At 39.3% G+C, this 16,261-nt stretch overlaps 1 long non-coding RNA gene across 4 annotated transcripts in view; it reads right to left on the bottom strand.

Moving 5' to 3' along the window:
* LOC119866710 overlaps positions 1 to 13,573 on the bottom strand; it is a 101,036-nt gene extending 87,463 nt beyond the window's left edge. For all 4 annotated transcript variants that reach the window (XR_005381072.1, XR_005381073.1, XR_005381071.1 and 1 more), the window contains exons 1-3: positions 13,438 to 13,573; positions 11,704 to 11,798; positions 2,758 to 2,864 (exon numbers count right to left, since the gene is read on the bottom strand). This is a non-coding gene — a long non-coding RNA (uncharacterized LOC119866710). The remainder of the gene's footprint in view (positions 1 to 2,757; positions 2,865 to 11,703; positions 11,799 to 13,437) is intronic.
* Positions 13,574 to 16,261: the final 2,688 nt, after the last annotated feature.

The raw sequence follows: 16,261 nt of genomic DNA, 5'->3' as shown, positions 1-16,261 counted from the left end.
TCTTTTCTTTTCTTTTTTTTCTAACCTCTCCTCTTTTATATTAATCCTTTTTTTTCTTTTTGCTGTTCATCTTGGGTACTTTCTATTACCCTGTCTTCAGAATCACTGATCTGTTACTCTGCATTATCTAATGTGCTGTTATTCCCTCTAGCATATTTCTTGTTTCATTTATTTTTCAACTCTGATTGGTTTGTTTATATAATATAAATATTATTTATATTATCTCTCAAAGTTCTCACTGAATTTATCAACTCTTGTCTCAAGTCTAGTCAGCATTTTTATGGCCATCATATTTAACTTATATAGATTGCTTAATTCCATTTTATTTAGCTCTTTTTCCAAAGTTTTGTCTTTTTCTTTCATTGGCACGTATTCCTCTATCTCCTCATTTTGTGTGATGTTCTGTGTTTGTTTCTATGAATTAGGTGAAACAGCTACTTCTCCCAGTCTTGAAGGAATAACTTTGTATAGGAATGTCCCCTGTGGAGACTTGATGTGCTTGGCAGTTTTGACTAGCTGACTGGGGCTGTAGAGGGTGTAAGCTGTGGGTTCTGGGACACATTGTATTTGGGCTGCCTTGGTGGGATGGCTAGAGCTGTAGTGGGCTCATCCCGGGGTATATTCTAGTGTGTGTCTCTCTGAAGCCACCTTGGTCAGATGACTAGAGTTCCAGTGGTCATGGGTGGGTGGGTGGCCATTTCGGGGGACAGCTGAGGCTGCAGTGAGCTAGGGGACCAAGGCTCCCTGAAGCAGTGGGCTAGCTAGAACACTCAGACTTTTGCTCTTGTTGGTGCTATCAAGGTGGAGGGGGAGCATACACAGTGTCACTTGCCAGCATCTCCAACCATTTGGTAGATGTTATAGAATGAGTCCACTTATAGTCGAGTTTTCCTTTAAACTGTGTCTTCTAATGAATAAACATTTTAAATGGTCAATGCCTTTCTTCTTATTTTAATTCCAGTATAATTAAGATACAGTGTTATATTAGTTTCAGGTGTACAATATAGTGATTCAATAATTCCATATATTAAATGGCCAATGCTTTTTATCACTAAAAAATTGTTTTTAGACCTACTAGGAGAAGAAAAAGAAAAAATGAAAAAATGAAAGCAAAGATACTAAAACCCATTGCTCTGAAAGGAGTAACTGGAGATGAATATGCAGCACCTATGAATGAACAGTAATAAGCCAATAGTCAAACATGATTCAAGTTTCACAGAATGTTACAGTTTAATATTATTGGTTCATGGTTTGATATTATTTAGCCATAATATTAGCATAATACTGCACTTATTACAGTTTAGAACTTCATTTCTCAAACCTGAGTAGTAAACAGACCTCTTTTAAAAATAAGACTCCTCACGTATATGGAATTGTTCAATCACTATATTGTACACCTGAAACTAATATAACACCACATGTTAACTGGAATTAAAATTAAAACTTAAAAAAATAAATAAAATAAATTTAAAAATTAAAATGACTCCTTCAGTCTCACACTGGCCTTAATATGTGTTTACTATGCTATTATTTAAACATGTATAAACTTAAAACAAATTACAAATATCTTACACTTATGGGCTTCATATAATTTTGGGGGGCTTCATATAATTTTTTTGACCTTCATATAATTTTAAGTCCAAAATAAACTTACAAAATAAACTTACAAATTCAAATTACAAAACCAGAAAAATGAATAAAACTCAAATTAACAATGTGATTATCTCTTTTTCTGAAACCAAATTGCCATTTGCAATGAGACAGTGGTGCCCACAACTAAGATGGGCTCTCTTGGGTTCCTGTGCCACTATCTAAATATGCCTCCCCTCAGATGACTCTGTTTTCCCACTACTTTTCTCTGGCCAGACATTATTCTTCTTACAAGCACAGAATAACTCATTTGGCCTTTACTTGGCAATTTAGTACGAATACATTATTTATTAAGCTAACCACTACTCTTATCATCAGCCCCATGAGAATTAGAGTAACTCAATGCTATTTTACACCTACCCAATAGTAAAGATAAAACTAAATATTGTCATGAAACTATTAGACAATATTCTGTTATAGTCATCTAGCGTTTCATAATATGCTCACGTTAACATTTTAGAAGATTATCGTCAAATAGAAACCATCAAATTTGATCCAAGGGCCTGCCTTCTTCAAGAATATAGGGCTCAAAACCCACTTTAAAAAATGCTATCCCAAGAAATTTCCCCCATTGTGAGTTTCTGTTCAAATCCCATTCACAAAAGTACGGGGAACCTCAAAAGTTCTGTGTAAGTTAGCATATTTAAAAGCAGTGATAGATGTGTAGCATCTTCAATATGAGCCTATTTCTTCCATTTACAATAGTTTTTCCTCTCTCCTCTCTTCCTCCACTGCTTAACTCATCCTTCTTTCTTTATTTACCTACTTTTTAATATACTCTCTTCTACCTTTCCTATTCTAAGTTTGGACATTATACAAAATTGCAGTGTAATTCCAAATAATTTCAGATGTTCCCTGTACCTTTGGTCTTGTTAGGATTAGTAGCCACAAACAAGGGGGAAAATTTTTTTTTTCCATCCCTGGCGGCATGGTAAGATGCACAGCATCTGACATGAAGATTAGGTGACTTATGCTATATCCCAGTTTCCAAATTTCAACAAATGCTTCTCTGAGAAAACTCATTTGTTTTAATTGTACACAAAATAAAAACAGATACCCTTTTATATGAAGCAAAGTTTAGAGGAAATGATAGAAATCTCCACTTACATGTTGCTGAACATCCTTATCTTGTTGAGGACTAAATATTTCCACTGAAGATAAGCTTGCCTCTTTCATGCCAGCAACTGTTTCTCACCTTCCACAGGTCATGTAGGCTCAATGGCAGACAAAACAAAACTCTGTTACAGAAAGGTCTATAAATTCCCAGAAATATCCTTCCTTTCTCTTCAAACCACAAAGAAATGGGAGAGGCCAAGGTATCCTGGGCTCCAGATAATATTTCTCCCTTCAGAGAAATAACTGGTTATCTGCTTGAGCTGGCCAGTGGGCAGCGTACTGAAACTAAGTATGACTACAATGAAATGGAGTTGATTATCCTGTGACTCAGGGCATCTATAGGGGATTTCTAGAATATCTTGATCACCAACCAATTCATTGGAATGAAAAGTCTCCTAAGCAGATTTCTTTGAATGATGATTCTGGTAGGGGTGTGTATCTGTGTGTGTGTGTGTGTTTTAATAAGACATGGATCAAATACCACTACTTTGAAAAGTTTTCCTTGATCTTTCTTGTTAAAACTCATTTTCTTTTATTTCCATAAATGTGCCTCTATTGAATATTTGCCATTCTAATTCATATTGTGATTAGTTGATTAAAAATTATTTTATTGCAAGCCTCTTGAAAGCAGGAGTTAATTTTAATCACATTCCTCAAGTTCTGTGCTGGTGCCTACAAATAGAAGGTATTTGATGCTGACTGGACTAAAAAACTGTTAAGTTGTTGCTTTGGTCATGAACAAGTTCAAGGTTAGCAAGTCTGTCACCTGGTCTTTAACTATGGCTGCTGAGAAGTTAGGCTTCATGAGATAATAAATGCTGTGTATTATTATTATTTTACATGTCTACCACCTAAAGTTTAAGGACACATTGTATCCATTATATATGTGAAATGACTTTGAAAACCGTAAAACTTTACAAAAATGCTAGTGGTGACTTAGATTCTGAGATAAACCAAAGGTACAGCATTTCCGTGGCTAGGTAACCTTGTGGCTAGGTAACCTTGTAATATAGTTTTCATTAAATGAGGTTGTTTAAAAAGTAACATGTTTCGGGCCCCTGGGTGGTTAAGCATGTGACTCTTGATTTCAGCTCAGGTCATGATCTCAGGGTCTTGAGATCAACCCTTGCATCAGGCTTCCCATGGGGCATGGAGTCTACTTGAGGAGAGTCTCTGTCTCCCTCTCCCTCTGCTCCCACCCCAGGCTCTCTTCCTCTCTCTCTCTCTCTAAAAAAAAAGAAAAGAAAAGAAAAGAAAAGAAAAGAAAAGAAAAAAGAAAAGAAAAATTAAAAGGTAGTGGTAAAATCTCATGGCTATGATTAATTCATACTCCACTAAATTTGAATTCATCACTATGATCATATAAATTGAAATATACCTTTGCTCTACCAATAGCACATGGTTTTGCTTTAAAAAAAAAAAAAGCTGTTTTCAGAGTATGATAGCCTACATAAACTATAATAAAGCAAAGTTGTTACAAATGTTATAAAACATTTTTCAGAAACTGCCACCAAGGACCTCTACTTACCAACACTTTGGTCTAATGAAGGGGTATCTCTACAGCTACTGAATCTGAAAGCATTAAAGATGTCTAGCTATTAAAATAGCTATTTACTTGCACTTTTCCTTTAGCACAATTAATAAGGTATCTTCCACGTAGTATATTTTAAATTATTACAGACACAAATCACTGGAGAACCTAGGAAATCCAAGTTACTTTATACCACAATGACCGAAAATCACTTCAAAAAGACAGGAATGAGGGATCCCTGGGTGGCGCAGCAGTTTGGCGCCTGCCTTTGGCCCAGGGCACATCCTGGAGACCGGGATTGAATCCCACATCGGGCTCCCGGTGCATGGAGCCTGCTTCTCCCTCCGCCTATGTCTCTGCCTCTCTCTCTCTCTCTGTGTGACTATCATAAAAAATAAAAAAAATAAAATAAAATTCGGATTATTAAAAAAAAAAAGACAGGAATGAACAACAAGAAAAATAACCTTCAGTTTTTACAAGCATTTAAGTAAAAAACCTGATTACATTCACAGCAATCTACTATTGTAAAACATGATATGAAATGTAAAATTCAGGAATCCTTTGAAATTAACAAAGAGAGTTCAGAAAGACCAAGATTGCAGGAAACTTAACCCCACACTGCTACTGTCAGAAAATCATAAATACCGGCCCGTCAACATTTGGGTGTGCTACTGTTATTAAATAGCTAATATTTGAGGGACTTAAAACATCACCCAATTATGTAAACATTGAACAAAAAGAAGTCTCAAATTATGCAACTTTCAGAGCAAAAATAGAGGAAAAACTCATGAAAGGTATCAAGGAGCTCAGATATATTTCAATGAGTTGTAGTTACCTATTTTTCAAATTGTTTTTATTGGACATTTTAAGTGGGACAATGATAGAACTATTTTCTAATTCCAAATTAAAAAATAAAGCAAGGCAACACAGTCAGAAGCACTCCCTAAAATTGTCACTCAAGTGGGGGAAAAACTTCACATTGGGTCTGAGAAAATGTATGATCAAAGACAATGATGCATGCAGGGAAAGGAGAAATACTGTGAACTTTAATTTTAAGGAATAATATCTGTGATCACACTTCTAGTCTTTCATCATAAATTTTATGGAATAACATTTGAAATGTGCTACGAAGTATTCATGTTTTGAAGTAAGCTATAAATATAATTCTCCATAAATGAAAATGCCACATTACTGTATTTAAATGTTTTCTCTATCAGGCCACATTCTAATCTTCTCTCTCATGAACTGATTTTTATCTGTCTTTTTTCATTACTCTGGTAGAAAAACTAGAAAATATAGGTAAGCAAAAATGAAGAGAAAACATTTCATATTGTCATCACTTGGAGATAAATAATACAAACATTTTTGGTTTTCAGACTTTTTAAAGCTCATATGGTCATTGTACTATAACCTAATTATTTTCCCCAGTTACTATAATGTAGACATCTTTCCATGCCAATAATAGACATATCACCATTTTTAGCCCTTCATAATATTCCATTATATGTATATATCACAATTTAACGAATTCTGCATCAATACGATGCAGGCTGGCTGGGTCCGAGGATCCAGAGAGAGTTACAACAGGACGAACGAAGAGGGTCCTTGGCTTTACACAGGGTAGAAACTGATTGTGAGCCAAGAGGAAGGGAGAATAGAGTTTATTGAAGACCAAGAGAGAGTGCAGTAACAGAGCATCTGGCAGACTTGAGAAGGAGAGTGAGTTTGTCTTTGCTTAGGATCTGGGGTTTTTATTGAGGATTGTGGTCCAGTGCACATGTCTTCACAGGCATCCAGGAACAAAGACAAATGTTTAGGTGTCCCCCATTAGTCACATATGCCCTAGAGCCAGGGCTCTTGGTGAGTCATTAGTCTTAGAAAACATTCAGTTCATGAGGACCCCTCCAGGTCACTTAGATGTTCTCTGTTGTGCTGGAAGACTCCAAGGAAATCATTAACTCCTTGACCTTTACAAGGAGAACATACATTATCTGTTATATAAGGCACATGTGAGGTGGGGGTGTAGATCCTAGCAAGAATAGAGGCAACAATAAAGCAGTCTTTCGTGGGTTCCTTTCATGAAGTCTCCCTGTCTCAAATAAATGTTTGGGGTTATCATAAAAAGGTGATAAACAATTTATTCTCTATCCTGTACCTGGAACCATCTCTTGCAATACAAATCGGGCAAGTCACTCCCTTACATTTTACTCCTGGGCTCTTGGGCAGAGGGAAAGACCTTAACTCTTTCCACAGCCTATAAAACTCTGCGTAAGCTGGGTTCTGGCTCTACACCAAGAACCTCCTACCCCTCTTCCTCTCATTTGTTCTAGATTTTCTAGATGTTCTAGAATTTTCTCCCTGGTCAAACAAGCCAATAATGTGTTTCTTTCTGCCTCAGGAACTTTGAGCATAGCTCACCTTTAGCTAGAGGCACTCACGGTCTAGGTTTCTGCACTTCCTTTACCACTGCCTACCCTGCCATTGTTTTTCAGTTACTGCACTTCATACTATCTGAAAACATTCTCCATTCTTTGTGGTTTTCGTTTGTTTGGGGTATTTTTTTTTCTGTCACCCCTCTTTAGGCTATACATAAATTCTTACACTGTTAGCACAATATCAGGTACATGCCAGCCCCCTCAATAAGTGTTTATTGAATTGACTAGTTAATTCAAGACAGAAACTTAACCAAGGGCGTCCTTCCTGTCTCAGCTGTGTCTTCAGAAGCAGCGTTTGCAGAGAGAAGAACGTTGGCCCAGGAGTAAAACAGCCTGTTCTAATCCTGGGCAAATTAAAAGTCATCAGGGGAAAACTTCCCTTAGCTCTCGCCCCCTCTCTGCCACAGCCACGCCCTTCCAGATAATACTCAGCGATTTTCCTTTGTGGTATTTACCAGGGTTGTTAATTATTCACACACTGTTTGCCTTATGGAGGAGGGAGGTTTTAAACAAACTCCGTGGGGGCCAGGACTGGGTCTAAGCCCCGGCTGGGGTCCCAGCTCTGGTGATGATGCCTGGCATAAAATAAAAACACAGAACAGTATTCGCTGAATGAAAGAAGCATTGGTCTTCTCTGGGCTGAAAACACTGGAGCTTTAGAATGATAAAAATTTCAACCCTCTATGTTTTATCTTAAGAGCTGGCGGTACAATTCTTAGGAAATAGCTGAGGGGCCTTGGGGAGTAGGTGAGCACCCGGGGCTGGGAAGGTGCTGAGGGAACAAAAGAAACCCCTGCCCGGTTCTGGTTCTGCGTGATAAGACGAGAGGAATTTGCTTAGCCTCTGAGAGGGAGGAGCCCAGTCGCTGTTGACCTAAAACTGGGGCACCAGGTGAAGGAGGGAGGGGGGCGGAGTGCAAATTCCCTTGGCGGGGTCTGGGTGAGGCGACTGAAGGCGCAGGCCGCGCTGTGGGGGTGGCGCTTGCGGGGCGGGGGGAGCCCTGGGGAACCCGGGAAAGAGCCTGAACGCCCCCCTGAGTCCGTGTGCCCCCCCCCCCCCCGCCCCGGGGCAGAAGCACAACCTGAGACCTTGAGACCCACAAAGTAAGGAAGCCAAAGTGTGGAGCTAGAGGTGACTTTGAGATTGTAAACTGCCCAGGAATTTAGAGAAATCGGCCTCAAGCCTTGGAACTGAGGGATTGATTGCATTTTTCTCTAAACCTCAGGGGACAGGGAGACCCCAGGTCACACGTGGAGTAAATCCGGAAGGGACTCCTGGGGTGCCTGGGTGGCTCAGTCGGTTAATAAGTCAGACTCCTGATTTGGATTGAGGTCATGATCAAGCAGCTGGTGCTGGCTCGGTGCTCAGCAGGAAGTCTGGAGATTTCTTTATCACTGCCCCATCCCCCTGTCTGCACTTGGACGCTCTCTTTTACTCTCCTTCTCAAATAAATAAATCTTTAAAACAACAACAACAACAAAACCAGCAAGGGCCTCCTATTATTTGTCACCCATATATGACCTTAGTTGCTGCTTATCCTTATACCACTTTGGAATTGGGGGGATGAGAAAAGAGGGGAAGTTGGAATGAGAGATCAAATCCCTTATCACCAGATACCAAAATGTCTCTTCCTACTTGTCTTTCAAGGGATAACATAGTAATTTAGTGATTTACAGTCGTTGGGCAGAAGGTGCTCTATAAATAAACGCATATCCTTCACAGTTATAATTAAGTTACTCAAAGTAAACTCCAAATGGTTTTCTTGATTTTTACTTGATTACTCAAACAGATATTGCCATTTTGAATTTTATTTTCAAAAATGATTTGCTATACTGCTTTCTGCTCTCTACCTAGAGAATAGGCTGTGAGGACAATCCTATAAAAATCTTTGATGATGACTCATAAGTAACTGCCAGCAGAAAAATATCTGATATGAAGAGTACTATTCTTTACATTTTGTAATCTTAGAGCACTGCAGGAGAAAGGAAATAGTTGCCCATTCAGACACAAATTATTAGGATATATAAATAATTTCTTTTCCCCAGAACTCAGTAGGCTCAGTATGTTTAATACAAGGTTGTGTTGTAAGTGTGAACACATCCAGGTTTCACTACTGCCAACAGATCCTGTTTTTATTGGAACAGCTCTTCCTCCCAGGAAGAAAGTTTTAAAACTTCCTTGCCAAATTCGACCAACTCCTAAGTCAACATACACTAATGCATTCCCTCCACTGCCACTGGCTTCTGAATGGAGAAAAGGGAATTAGTCAGAGGCTTCTTTACTGATTCTTCAGTACACTTATTATATTCAAAGTAGCTTTATTGATTATAAGCCAGTAGAGAATGACCTTCATGTTATTCAGAAAACTAAAACCATGGTCTACAGTTATTCAAAAAACTTCACTCCCAGCATAGATGACATTATTTTAAAATGAGGAGTAGTCTATTACATAGAGTACATATTTGCATACATGTGAACTTGACAAATATTAGGAAATTATAATGTTTATGATTACTGGGGTGCCTGGGTGGCTCTGGGAGAGCTGGGGGCCAACTCTCGGTTTTGACACAGGTCATAATCTCATGGATAGTGAGATGGAGCCCCACTTTGGGCTCTATTTTTTTCTTTTTTTAACATTTTATTTATTTATTCATGAGAGACAGAGAGAGAGAGGCAGAGACACAGGAAAAGGGAGAAATAGGCTCCATATAACGATCTCAATGTGGGACTCCATCCCAGGACTCCAGGATCATGCCCTGAGCCAAAGGCAGATAGATGCCCAATGGCTGAACCACCCAGGCACCCCCACATTGGGCTGTATGCTCAGTGGGGATTCTGCTTGAAGATTCTCTCCCTCTGCCCCTCCCCCCACTCATGCTCTCTTACTCACTCTCAAATAAATACATCTTTTTTTTATGTTTATGATTACAGATACTGAACAGAAATTGAGTATGATAGAATAATGACACTCCTCCAGCCCCAAAGATATCTATGTCCTAATCCTTGGAATCCGTGAATGTTGCTTTACATGGTAAGAGGAATTAAGATTTCAAATGCTAATCAGTGAATAGATTATCTGTGATTATCCGGGGTTGTTCTGGTAGGCCCAATGTAATCACAAGGGTCCTTAAAAGTGGAAGAGGAAGGCAGAACAGAGTCAGAGTATGGAGAGTGAGTATGGAGGAGTCATCAGAGAGATGCAAAGTTGCTGGCTTTCAAGATGGAGGAAGCCACAAGCCAAAGAATGTAGGCTACTTTGATGAGCTGGACAAGGAAAAACAATAGATTCTCCCCTAAAGCCTCCAGAATGAACACAGCCCTGCTGACACCTTGACTTTAGGCCATTGAGACTTGGATCAGATTTCTGACCTCCAGAACTATACAATAAATTGAGTTGTTTTAAGGCACTAAATCTGTAGGAATTAGTTACAGTAGCAGTAGGAAACTAATACAGTGAGTCTCATTATTGTTTATTGGGGGGACTTTAAAAGAGTGAGAGTTTTATACTTTCCAGATTCTATATAATATATACATACTACGTTTGTAATTGGGAAAAATCTTGTGTTTATTTTTCAAATAATACTAAAATGGTAATGAAGGCAGGGGTAAATTTGAGCATTTAGGCTAAAAACTGACAACACCCTAATTGTTCAAGTTCTTAATATCGCTTATTGAGAAAATTGACTTATGAAGACTCACACAACAAAAAGTGGCAGTTTATTTCAATAACTTACAAGCGACTAAAACTCAATTTAATATTTATTGAGGACCAAAAAATATATATATATATATTTATTGAGGACCTGCAGAGGACCAGGCACCATCTGTATACATCAGCTGACATGCATCTTTTCCATAGAATTCCTTAAAGGGCAAAGCATGGCATTCCCTCTACAGGAGAGTGTGCACCACTTTCTGACATAATTCCCTCACTTGAGTTTCCTCTGTGGTGCTTGGTGGCTGTAGCCTTCTGACCTGGTTGGAAGGGAGGTTGTCAGACATGATGAGATGGTGCAATGGGTTTTGCCACCCTTAGAAGAGAGGGTGGCACTGGCAGGAGAGGGATCTAAGTGGGTAGAAGCGATGGATTATTTCACAATCCATTACAACACTAAGGAGACTCGAAGTGTCCTTGTTAGTTGCAACATGCTGGCTTTCTTATTCTCCTTTGGTAATTTCTCATCAGGCTAGGTGGACCAGAGGAGAGATATCTCTGAAGGGGGCAGTAAACCAGCCACCTCTTCTACATTTGCTCCAAACTCTAATAAGGCATGTTACCTAAGGCTCCCAGTGCTTTGTCTAACCTAAATTCTTCCCACATCCGGTTTTCTCTCTCCAGGCAGTTTATCTGGAGCACACTCTCAACCCTTCAATCCTCCATCTCACTCCTGAGCCTCAAACTGTCTACTCTCCATCTCATGCTATTCCCTCAGCTGGAATACCCTTCTCTTCATTTTATTTTTAAGGTTTTATTTATTTATTTATTTATTCATGAGAGACAGAGAGAGAGAGGCAGTGACACAGGCAGAGGGAGAAGCAGGCTCTATGCAGGGAGCCCGATGTGGGACTCGATCCTGGGTCCCCAGGATCACACCCTGGGCTGAAGGCGGCGCTAAACTACTGAGCCACCCGGGCTGCCCCCTTCTCTTCATTTTAAAATTGTTTTATCCTTCAGAGCTCAGTTCAAATGCCAACTGCTCTTTGCAACAATCAGTGAAACCATGTGCCAAGGACTTGCATGTATAATATTGAATTGGTTCCCTTTGAGTCTTGCTTTCTCATCTTACACTGTGTTTATTTGAACTTGGGGTCTGTACACCATTGGTGCTGCTGCCTAGAACCTCCTTCCAGTCAGGGCCCATGGTTGATGATTCCTGGCTCCTTGGTCCCTTAGCTCTAACCCTAAATCTTTATATTATCACTTATTTCATCCTGCTTCCCAACTAATTAGTTACTGTTTTACATGCTTACCTCCTCCATTCTGACCCCATTGGCAGTTTTTTGAAGACTGGTATCTCACCTTATCTCCCTATGAGATGTATATCCACAACGTTCAGCATGGAGAGCTTGTTAAAATAAAACATATTCATATATTAAGTTACAGAACAGTGATTTCTTCTTCAGCTTCTCCTACCCACGAATATTGACAGTCAAAAGGTTTCAAAAACTTTAGAGTTTTCTTTCTCCAATACCACCAGTCTTAATGTGAAAGTTCACACGCGGGTGTCACAGCCTGGAATTAGGAAATGCTACTAAAATTATGGCTTGCTGCTACAATTTTTTTTTAAAGGTTTAACTAGCAGGACCTGTTGCTTAATGACGTGGTGTAATGAACCTTGTAGAAATGTCTCTAGGATTTCAAGGTGGATTGGTGGATAATATCCCTGGAGAAGCAGGGTAGGGAAACAATAATCTTTTTCAGCTGAGCAGAGACCACCCTTGCCTCTCCTGCTGAGCTCATTTCAGTCTGCTAAAACTTGGAGGGCAGGGAATGGGCATATTCTGGGAGACCGGTTTAACCTGTTGGCTCTAATGCTCAGCTGAATGAGGCAATGATAGTTCAAGCTGGATTTGAGACTCGTTGAAGGCAGTTATTGAAGAATTTCAAAGCCAGGTAAAAGAAACATTGATATAAGTGAAAACGAAGCAAATTTCCCACAAGCACTTTGGTTGTTTGAAGAATAAGTGGGTCTCATATTTCTCAGAGAACATAAATTGTTGCCGCCTTTCAGGAATGGCACCTCTCCAAATTATATTGCTAATTTGCCCTGGGTGAGGCAAAACTCTAAAAACTAGTACATGTTTACAAAATAAAAACTCTAATGTAAAACATACAAAGTGATATCTCCTTTGTCAAAATCTGTTTGTTTCCAAAGTTAAGGATTATTTTCTATTCCTTGGATGAATTCTCTGTGTGTATAAAAGTAAATATTTTTTTCATTTATTTTGCAAATCTACATAAATGTGTAACTTGGAAAAATGAGAATATATTTGCCCAAAATAAAGCTTCCTCATACCTTTTTTTTTTTCCCCCTGAAATGAATGTTTCCAGAAGCAGAGACTTTTTTTGTGGAATATGTTTTTCCATTTGCAAATGTAATGAAGGAATGAATTAAAAGAGCCATGACTGTCTGTCACTGGAGAGAGCAGAAAGTAGAAACATATAATCATTTTTCTTGTACCCTCTCTCAATGACCTTCTTTCTCCATCAAGAAGGAATGGTTGCCAGCATCTGTAGCATCCCTTCTGCTCTCTGGTGGTAAGAAGGAAGAGGCTCACAAAGGCCTCATGCTCCAAATTTTGGAACCAAACATACTTGATTTTCATCTAACAAAGTAGGAAGGAAAGGCAGTCATATACAAATACAACCATTTTTCTTTCCAATGCTTTCTTTCTGAAATAAATACCCAGCTATAAAAATGTTAGCCAAAGAACACATTCTAGGATACTTAGGAATTTTTAAATTTTATTTATTTATTTATGATAGTCCCAGAGAGAGAGACAGAGAGAGAGAGGCAGAGACATAGGCAGAGGGAGAAGCAGGCTCCATGCACCGGGAGCCCGACGTGGGACTCGATCCCAGGTCTCCAGGATTGCACCATGGGCCAAAGGCAGGCGCTAAACTGCTGCACCACCCAGGGATCCCACTTAGGAATTTTTAAAGGGAGGAGGATGAGAATTTCATAAACTTTTGATTCTACTCACCGTTTCCAAAGGCCAATTTTGTCACAGCCATTAGCAACTGTATTATAATTTCAAGGATTAGTGAAGGTTTCTAAGAGCGTTGGTGGACCAAGATCCTTCAAGCTCTCATTTCAGAAAAAAACTGAATGGGGAGAAAAAGGAGGGGGAAGGAGTGGAGTGAAAATAGGAATTTTCCAGGCACATTCTTCAGGTTAATGTTTACTGACATAACTAGGCTCCAAGTCACAAGTTAACTAACCAAATCCTAATTATATTTCATGGAGCAAATTTAACCCTCTGCAACAATAGTGCTCAAACTTTATTCCATCAGAATCACAGGATCTTGTTAAAACACAGATTGCTGGGCCCTACCCTCAGGGTGTCAGACTCAGTAAGTTTGGAGTGAGATCTAAGCATTTGTTTTTCTGACAAGTTCCCAAAAGATGAAGGTAATATCGTTGGTCCAGAGACCCCACTTTCAGAACCAAGGTCCATTAGCAGTTATTCACGATCCTCACTGTGCCTCAGAAGACTTCTTTGGAGGTTTTATAAACTCCTGATACCTAGGCCCCAACCTAGATCCAGTAAAACAAAATCTCTGGGGTTGATCTTGTCAAAGACTTCTCAAATCTGGATCCTAGTTAAAGCAATAAGGGTAGATTTTATTTAGCAATAACTATTGAGATAGAGAAGAAGGTCCAGCATGAACTGAAACCAGCTTGTCAAAACAAGCATCTAGATGTGTTAAGCCATCTGGGTTTGATAACTGGCACTTATTCAGAGGAGAAACAAACTTTTCCTATCTTTTTTGTTTGTTTTTAAGATATTCTTTTTAAGTAATCTCTACACCCAACACGGGTATTGAACTTACAACCCCATGATCGAGAGTCACATGTTCCACCCACTGAGCCAGCCAGGTGATTCAAACTTCTCCTATCTTTAAAGCAAGAGGCAGAAGAACAAGTTAGAGCATCCTGCAGCCACCAAAGTTAGGCCCCTACCCCCCTGTAGGGGACTGGGAGGTAGGGCAAGAGTTAGCATTTTGAAAGTTTGCATCTCAAAAAAAGATTCTTAAAAAAAAAAAAAAAAAGATTCTTGAGAAGACTATTCTAGGTGGTAGAGATTTACATCTCAAAGGGACAGAAAAGATTTATAGTTGCAAGCTTTCTAAAGTAACTGCTCTAAGAGAGGGTTAAGGGGCCCTATCTGCCTGTCACCAGGTTTTGGCTAAAATAAACAGTAAAATCTCCTGACAGCATTGAGCTTTCTCCAGCAGGAATTTAAGGGGGCTGCTGTTATGATCCCAGAGATGCCGTCTTGAGCTGTTAGAAACTATGCTAGTGTTTCTTCAAGTCTCTTAGTGTGTGTGGAGGATGAGGTGAGGGAGCCGAAGCATGGATGAAATAATTTAGGCAGAGTCTGTAGGTTTTACAGACCAAGGTTGAGGCCTGATTGAGAAGAGGACTTAGAGGAGCCTGAGTAGAATTTGGTCAAGAAAAGAGTTTGGCATCTGTATGCTGAAGCTTGTCCATAGATGATTCTAGTGACCACGGTTAAATAATAATAATTCCTACAGTAAGGAGATTTACAATACTTGAAGAAAGGCAGTTTGCTTAAATGTATTTCTAAGTTATTCCTAATACACAACTGCAGAAGTGATTGGCAAACAGGAAAGATTTCTGCACTGCTCTATGGTGTGGACATACAGCATTTCAGAGCAGCTGCAATTACCTTGTATTTCGTAAAGTAGCATTTCATTCAAGTTCCAAATCAAGGAAGATAAGGGACTGAGCAGTAACTGCAACAAACACCCCAAATTCTTTTTTCCTTTTTTTCTTCAATATTGAAAAAAAGGGACATCTGATTATTGGCTGTGAGAGACCTAGTACAAGCCTTTACCTCTCCGTGTCCAGAGTTACCCCCACACCAAGGGAGAATCATATCAAATGGCATCTCCTGGCTGCAGCACTTTTGTTCATGGGAAGTTATGCTAAAATACATACCAGATGCATCATTGAATGGGATAAGGATTAAAAAGAAAATGCAGTCTAACGGCAATTTCTTTAATAAAAATAAACTAATTGTGAAATCTGCTATGGACTGAATTATACCCCACCACACACAAATTCATATGTTGAAATCCCAACCCTAAACATGACCATTTGGAGATATAGTTTTTAGGGTTAAATGAGGTCATAAGGGTGGGATCCTAATTTGATAGGATTGGTGGCCTTATAAGAAGTGGAGAGTGGAGATCTCACATGCATGCACTAAGGAAGGTCATGCAAAGACACAGTGAGAAGGCATCCATCTGCAAGCCAAGAAGAGGGTCCTCACCAGGAACCAAACTGGACAGGACCTTGATCTTGGACTTCCAGCTTCCAGAACTGAGAGCAATAGATTTCTGTTGTTTAAGCCATTTAGTCTATGGTATTTTGTTATGGCACCCGAAGAAGACTTAAGACCAGACCAATTGTTGGTTCTTTTTTCATTCATTCATTCATTCATTCACTCACTCACTCACTCACTCACTCATTCATTCATTCAACAACTATCTCTCTTTTAGGCACTGGAGATTTAGCAATAGTTCAAGTTCTAACCTTTGAGAAGGTTCTATTCTAGAGAGGAAAAAAATCAAAACAATAAGTAGGTATGTGAGAAAGGGTGGTCCATGCTATGGGAAAAAATAAAGCAGAGTAAGAGAGATGGAGGAATGTGGTCAGGGAAGGCCTCAATTATCAGATGACTCTTGAGCAGAGAACTGATGGAAATGAACCATGGATTATCTGAAAGAAAAGGATCCTATGAAGAGGGAATAAGTGCAAAGATCTGGAAGTAGAAAACA

Source organism: Canis lupus, chromosome 29 (assembly GCF_011100685.1).
Source record: "Canis lupus familiaris isolate Mischka breed German Shepherd chromosome 29, alternate assembly UU_Cfam_GSD_1.0, whole genome shotgun sequence".
In the NCBI taxonomy this organism is placed as follows: Eukaryota; Metazoa; Chordata; class Mammalia; order Carnivora; family Canidae; genus Canis; species Canis lupus.
This window is presented reverse-complemented; position numbering and strand designations above follow the sequence as displayed.